Below are 8156 nucleotides of genomic sequence, written 5' to 3'. Positions count from 1 at the left end.
CGGGGGGCAGTCTGTTCCAGTGTCCTGCAGAGGTAATGGTAAACGAATTGGCGTAGAAGTTAGATCTGTGGATAGGGATGGATAACAGAGATTTTTCACGTGATCTGGTGTTGCGGGAGTGAAAATCCGAAAGATATTGAAACCGCCCGGAAAGGTATTTTGGATCTTTTATTTCTAGGGCTTTGTACAGTAGGACAAGGTTGTGGTAAATCCGTTTATCACTTAATTTCAGCCACTCGACCTTCGCATAATACGGTGTCAAATGTTCTGAATATTTTATGTCGAAAACGAAGCGGACACAGGCGTTCTGGATTCGCTGAAGGCGTTTAGCTTGCTCGCAATTTACGTCCGAGTAAACAGTGTCACAGTAATCAATAATAGGGAAAACAAGAGATTGAACAAGTTTGGTTTTTATACGTTCGGGGAGGAAGTTTTTAAGCCGGTAAAGAGAGTGTAGTGCACCGAAAGCTCTTTTACACACGGAGTTTACGTGTTCTCTCCAGGTAAGATTATTGTTTAGTGTAATTCCCAGATTTTTAACCGTGGTAGAGAGAGGCAAGTGTTTATCGTTGACCGTAAGATTAGGGAGATTTAATTCGTCAATTCTGTTCAGAATCTTTGGGGAGCCTACGAGCATACACTGGGTTTTGGTCGGGTTGACGTGCAAGCCGTGGTCTACAGACCACTTGTTGATTTTTTTCAGGTCGTTGTTTATACGTTCGGTTGCATTCAATATTTCTTGAGGAGGGAAAGAAAAGTATAATTGAAAGTCGTCGGCATAGATGTGATACCTACAGTGATTAAGCACCGACGGGAGGGCGTTAATATACAGTGTAAACAGGAGGGGGCCCAGTACGGTGCCTTGAGGGACGCCACAGGGGATGCTTTTCCAGGATGATCTTCGATGTGGGTCGACGACACATTGTTGACGTCCAGACAGGTAGGAACGGAACCAGTTAACCGTAGAGTTCGAGAAGCTGAATAGGGATGATAGTTTTGTGAGTAAAATTTCGTGATCAATGGTTTGGAAAGCTTTGGTAAAATCGAGAAGAACAAGAATTGTAAGTTGTCGATTGTCCATGGCTAACCTAATGTCGTCGGTTACGTTGACGAGAGCCGTGCATGTGCTGTGGTTGGTACGGAACCCAGATTGAAAGTGGTTTATTAGGTTATTTCGTGCTAGGAAGTCACGGGTTTGACCACTAATAAGATGTTCTAGAGCCTTAGACAGAGCTGGGAGGATGCTGATTGGTCTAAAATTGTTTAAATTGATTTCGTTGCTTGTTTTAGGTATAGGGCGTACCTGGGCGAGTTTCCAAAGCGACGGAAATGTGTCAGAAAGCAAGGAGAAATTGAATATGTCCGTGATGGGAATAAGGACATGGTGGAGGATTTTTTTGATCATGAGAATGGAAACTTCATCTACTCCTACGGCCGACGATTTTATCTTAAGTAAAGATTTTCTAACGTCTTCCGGTGAAATCCAGGAAAAGCAAAATTTTGAAGCGTTTGTGGAGTGCGTTGCGATGTTCCGAATAGTTTCAATTTTAACATTATTTTCAATAGTCGGGAGGTCACAAAATGATTATTCAGTACATCAGGTGCAAACTTAGGAATGTAGTCGTCCTTTTTCTGTTTCCCAACACCTAGAATTTTCAACTTTTTCCATAGAACGTCCGGTTTATTTTGGTGGTTGAGCAATTCGTATGCGAATCGGCGCTTGGCTTTTCTTACCTCCTGATTGCAGCGGTTCCTCAGGGTTCTATAATTTTCGAAGCTGCATGTGCTAGAGTCACCTTTTTTTACGTCATTTCTGTATTTGGTGTAAGCTCTGTCTCTCATGACCATAAGTCGACGTACGTCGTCCGTCAGCCAGGGGGCGGGGGGACGTGAGACCCGTTTCTTTCTGACGGGAGCATGTTTATTGAACAGCTCAAGAATAAATGTATTTAACAGGTGAACTTGCTCGTCCACTGTTGGTAACGTGCTAATTACGTGCCACGGAACGAGTGCAGCGTCCTCGTTCAAGCGGGTTTCGTCAACGTTCTTTATGTCCCTGTAAGATACTTGTTTAGGCTTAAATTTTGGAACGCGGATGTTATATGATACGTGAATTAAATCATGATAGGAAATCCCAGGTACCGGAATTTGGCCATGGCTCGTTACGCGATTTTCGTCCGAGACCAGAATGACGTCAAGCCAGGAGTCTGAAGTGGCCGTGTGGTGGGTTGGGTTTAGGTGACAGATTGTAAGATTTAAGGCCGAGAACGTATCGCGGAATTGCATAGCCTCCTCTTTGGTGGTACACAGGTTGACATTCATGTCTCCCAAAACAATTGCGTGAGAATATTTTGGTAGAAATGTTGCGATATCGTTTTCGAAGTTTTCGAGGCGAGTGGTAGGTGGTCGATAGACTACGGCAAGGAGGAGTTTCTGTCGACAGACGGTAGTTTCCATAATTATATATTCGGAAGATCGGTCGTAGTCGCCGGGTGATTCCGAAAGGATTTTGGCAGGAATATCTTCGCGTAGATAAATGGGAGAAGCACAACACACCACCCAAGTCTGCTGTAGAAGGATTTGTGCAGTGCAATTCTTCATTATTTCCCAACATAAGTAAACTTCTACAGATACTGGCTACATTGCCAGTTTCAACTTCTTCACCGGAAAGAACATTTTCATCACTCAGACAACTGAAGACTTACCCTCGAAATTCCACCAGTGAAAATCGACTCAACGGTCTGGCATTGGTGTCTGTTCATCGCAACATGAAGATAAACCCTGAGGATGTGCTCGACCAGTTTTCAAAGCGTTCTCGGCGTTTTGTATTGTAGCTTCCATTTCGGTGAGTTGTTTCCCTTTATTATTATTATCATCATCATCACCACGATGATCATTATTGTAGGAGAAAAGTTTAAATTTGAATTTTGTATGTGTCACATTTTAAATATTATTGCTGCCACATATTCTTCATTTCTTTATTCACTAATTCTTTTCGTTGTTGCGAGAACATCATTGAAGCATTAAGTAGACGTTTTCTGTATTTTCAAAAAATTACTGCATACGAGAGTCACTATTTATATTTTGCGCCTAACAATGAAAAAACAGGAATTTGGCATTGAAAACTGCTTTATTGTTTTTCGAAGTATTCTCCTTTATGGTCAATACACTTTTGCATTCGTTCGAACCATTTGTCAAAGCAGTTTTTCCAATCTTCTTGAGACACCTCCATAATATGGTTTTTGAACGCATCAACTGCGTCTTCCGCCGACGTAAATCGTTGTCCACGCAATTTATTCTTGACATTCGAGAACAAGAAGAAGTCATTGGGTGCCAAATCAGGACTGTACGGCGGATGACCCATCAATTCGATTTTTTGACTGTTCATAAAGTCGGTTGTTAGACGAGATGTGTGACAGCTGGCATTGTCTTGATGAAGAATGATCCGACGGCGTTTGTTTGTTTTCCGTATTTGAGCGAAGACCTCTGGCAAACAAATTGTTGTGTACCATTCAGAGTTGACCGTTCTACGTTCCTCTAAAGGCACAGTTGCCACATGACCAGTTTTCCCGAAAAAACAGGCGACCATTTGTTTCGATGTGCTTCGAGCGCGAACAACTTTTGTTGGATTGGGTTCATCTTGAAACACCCATACAGTCGACTGCTGTTTACGATCCGGCTCATATGCATATATCCATGATTCGTCACCTGTTACAATCTTATATACGTCTTTTGAAGCACCACGATTGTACGTATTTATTGAGCATTTGTTTGCACCAATTGACGCGAGCGTCTTTTTGAGTTTTTGTCAAATTGTGTGGGATCCAACGAGAACATACCTTTCTCACTGCTAAATGATCATGTAATATTTTATATATGCTGGTGGAACTAATGCCTATGGTTGCCTCAATCTCACAGTATGTCACATGACGATCTTGCAGTATTAGGTTTTGCACAGAATCAATGTTTTCTTGAACAACAACTGATTTTGGACGACCTTCGCGAATCTCGTCGGTGAGCGAATGGCGGCCACGATTAAATTCGTTATACCAGCGTTTCACAGTGGCAAAGGATGGGGCTTCATCGCCAAATGTGGAAGTAAGTTGATCGATGCACTCGTGCCTTGATAATCCACGTCGAAAATCTTAAAAAATCATCGCACGAAAATGTTCACGAGTTAATTCCATTTTATTGTTGTCGCGCAATCTCCAAGGCAACGTAAACAACACAAATGAAGCTATTGACAAAACATTTGAAGTACGTTATGGTCAATAATGCCAGACAATTCCTGCAAACGGCAAATCGCGCCTAACTTCAATCAGTGTTGCCAAGGCTCAAAATATAAATAGTGACCCTCGTATAAGTTTTTATTTTATGTTGCTTTTCTACATTGTGGGTTAACCGCGACTATGATGAAGTACCTACCCATGGTTGACCAGAGTTCGAACCTGGAACCCCCAAACTTCGTACTTTACTCTTACTATTCTCGCAGGGCAGCTAGTGTAGTATTTACATTTAACCATTTTGTCGTGCCATGATGTTTAGTGACTGCATGTAATACTATTAACTATATGATCAATTATGGTTGAACCCCCCCCCCCCCGAAATATTTTTCTGTCTACCGCCATGGAAGTAGAATGGGATTCAGGTAGGTAAATAGGAAAAGAGAAGAGAGAACTAGTGAGAAAATGGAAGGAGGGCAAAGAAATAGAGAAGAAATCATGAAGTGGAATGGAGGACTCAAGATAAACAAGGAATGGAAGTGTGTGTTACAGAAAGTTGAAAGGATGAGAAAAAGGAAGGAGGAACAAGGAAGAAAGAGAAGAAGACCAGAGGACAAGGTATTCATCCATATCCAAAAAGGCAGAAGGGGTGGGGGAATGATAATCTAATCTTGACCTGTCAATCACCTGTCAGTGTGGTAGATCCATTAGTCATCTGTCAAGAGGGGAAATGTACTTAATTCCTGAGAAATAGTCCAAGATAAGGACTGTCAACATGATTTGTTTTTGTGTGGCTAGTCAACCTGCTATGTGTATATATCTTTCTGTGTGAGTATTTCTTCATTTTAGTTTAGTTCTTCATCTGAGGAAGAACCTGATACAGGGTTGAAACATTACATGATAAGTGTTTTTATATCTTAATAAACTGCCATGGTCAGCAATCTTAGTGTTTTTGTTATATTACAATTAGAGTTTAAATTAAAAAGAAACAAAATTTATGATTACATGGATTAATACTTCTCAAGCATCTTGAAAGACGAAATGCACAGGAATCAGTATTTTGAAATTCCGTATTTATAATTCATTTCACTTTGAGAATTTAAAAGGGGATATTTGCAGGGGAGATTCCTTCATGTAGGAAGTGAGGAACTTCCTACAGTTCATTTCCAGTTCTCTACTTTTTAAAAGTTTAATGACCGTTATAAAATTATGAGTGCAATGTAGGTTCGCTACTCAACTAAACTATTGTCAAGAGTCAATCTGCTGCCCAAACCGACCTTGTGATACTACAGGCAGATGGGCGAGGGGCAGTGCAAGGTAGGGAAGGGGGGTTGCTCAGTTATGCGTTCCGCAAGGAAGCTCCAGTGATGCCAACCCTAGCATAATAATTCTAAACCTAGCAAAATTTGAACTTTGTTGGCCCCTAGCACTCACTCTGTGTTTGACATAATGATAATATGCAGCAGCATCTCAAAAACAGGCGTCCCTATAAACAGAAAAATTGAATTCTATTGAAGATATTTTGAGGAAATATTTATATTTTAAAAATTTCCAGATCTTGTTTGTATTTCTACAGCAGACTTGTTTCAAGACCAAAGGACAAGCTTTTACAGGATCAACCTCTTGTTTTCATCTTTTCTTTATCCTCCCCGATTTAACAGGTTACAAACATTTATGAAAGGAAACCGACAGAAAGTTGGGGATCACAAATAAAACAAACGGACGCCGCTACCGGTTGTTGAATTTTCTTCAACTCTTTTCAAGCACTATACTGAACCCATTTTATTGCATGGTCGAAATTCCTAATGTTGCTTAACTATAATAAATAACAATAACAAAGTTCACCGCTCCAAAATGGTTGCATAAATTGAACTTAAAACTACCACAGTCATCAGAAAATGATAATGATAAATTAATAATAATAATTATATATTGATAATAATAGACCTTAGCATAATTTGATTGCATTCAGTGTAAGTTAAGATTTGAAACAACACTTTTTCTTATCAGGGGGCTGCTATTGGCAAAGCTGTTCACAATCCACACACAACTGATAGGGAGAGGGCCTGCAGCTAATATTATAAATGCAATGGCTAGTACAATGGGATTCATGAGCATTTCCGTGCAAATTGTCCGTCTCCATGTTCGTGCACTTTATTTGACCCAATAAGAGCTTCAAGAATTAAAAGAAAACTCAAAACAAGCTGTTGACAACTTCTGCACCAGCATACATAAAAATCCATCATTTAAAAACACACAGGATGTAAGAGAAAAAATAATAAAAATAGACGTGGACAATTTGAACGGTAATACTCATGAATCCCATTGAGTCAACGGCAAAGATAATGGTAAGCAAATTGTCCACGGCTATTTTCATTACTTTTCTATTCTGCATCCTGTGTTGTTTTAAGGAATGGAACTATGTTGGTTCGAAGCAGGCATTGTTCTCTGCTCATTGATGTCTTAATTTCAATTCATTGTCATCACATTGTGTAATTCAGATCGATTGAAAATGGTGGTGGACAATTCGCTTACTGTTTCTTTCACTGTTGGGTGTACAAGGTACAAGCAATACGTGTGACTGTGTAATTTAATGCATTTTCGAAAACTTTCCTTTGTTTGTTTATCATAACTTCATACACCCAAAAAATCCACAAGTCGCCACTGGATATTTGTGAAATCACTTGGGCTGGTGCACTGTTGCTTTCCTCTTACCCACTCCACTGGTTCCCGGGCAACACTGCACTGGTGCAGCTCCTATCCTTGGAGACCTTGGTTTAACAGAATCGATATTTTTTTAAAGTTTGATTTGAGCCCACTTTATGCTCATGATAAGCTAATCAGAACTGGGCCTACACTTTAATTTTAAATCCAAACCACTGTGCAATATGCACAAAAGTTGGTCAAACACAACATCCCCCAAGAGAATAGGTTTTTAGTTTTGTTCTTTGCTTCTTCACTTTACTCCTCACATCTGATCATTCTATTTACCGTGGAAATGGGAGAAATTATAAAAGCAACATACATTAATAACCATCTGATCAGGACCTCCACAATGGCATCATGGTAACCTCATCGACTTGTAATCAAGGGTTCTTGGTTTGATACCTGGAGGATGCAGACACTGGTTTAGATTAGCCTATCTGTGCATAAAGTGGACTTAACACACAAACTTAATAAACATCTATTCAAATCCTGTACCACTAAAAAAAAAAGGTAAAGTGTTCCCCTGTGCATAGCACCACGCCATGAAGGCGTATAGGGGGTGTGGGGGTAACGCCCCACACTTTCTTGATCCGGTCGTGAGTGGGGGTGATGTGATCAGCATCACGCCCCTAACCGCCTTTCCCCCCCAGGGTTTCCCCCAGGTACCCATGTTATTCGACGCTGGGTGGGCGCTGGGGCCGCTTTCACCGTTAGAAAAGTTCCCGGATTTGAACCGGCTGGGGATCGAACCCGGGACCTTGAGCATGGTAGTCAGACGCGTTACCGACTGAGCCACCGCGGCCACTATTTCTGCAAAACAATACACTAATCTCTAGAACGTGTAAGTCCGCTTGGTTTCTGTCCACAGTACTATATATTGTTTATATAAAATACGTGAAGGTTAGAATTTTTTCTCGACGAGGTGAGGTAACAAACTGAAATTTGCTCCTCTCAGACGTAAATTCTGGATTCACCAGCATTTGAGCACTGATTGTAAACAGTGGTTGCAGCAATAAAAACTATTTGCATCCAGGGCCGGATTAAGGTGGGTGCTATTGATGCTGCAGCATTAGGCCCATTCCTGAAATAGGCCCAGATGAAAAGAGACGAGAATTTTCCAAAAGCTGAACAGTTGTCTTTTGCTATATTAACCTGAAAATAAATCTTAGAATGAAATTTGGAGCCCCAATTTCGGACGCCTAGACACAGCGTTACTTATTGTACAGT

Source organism: Lepisma saccharinum, chromosome 20, assembly GCF_977018435.1.
Source record: "Lepisma saccharinum chromosome 20, izLepSacc3.1, whole genome shotgun sequence".
NCBI lineage: Eukaryota > Metazoa > Arthropoda > Insecta > Zygentoma > Lepismatidae > Lepisma > Lepisma saccharinum.
This window is presented reverse-complemented; position numbering follows the sequence as displayed.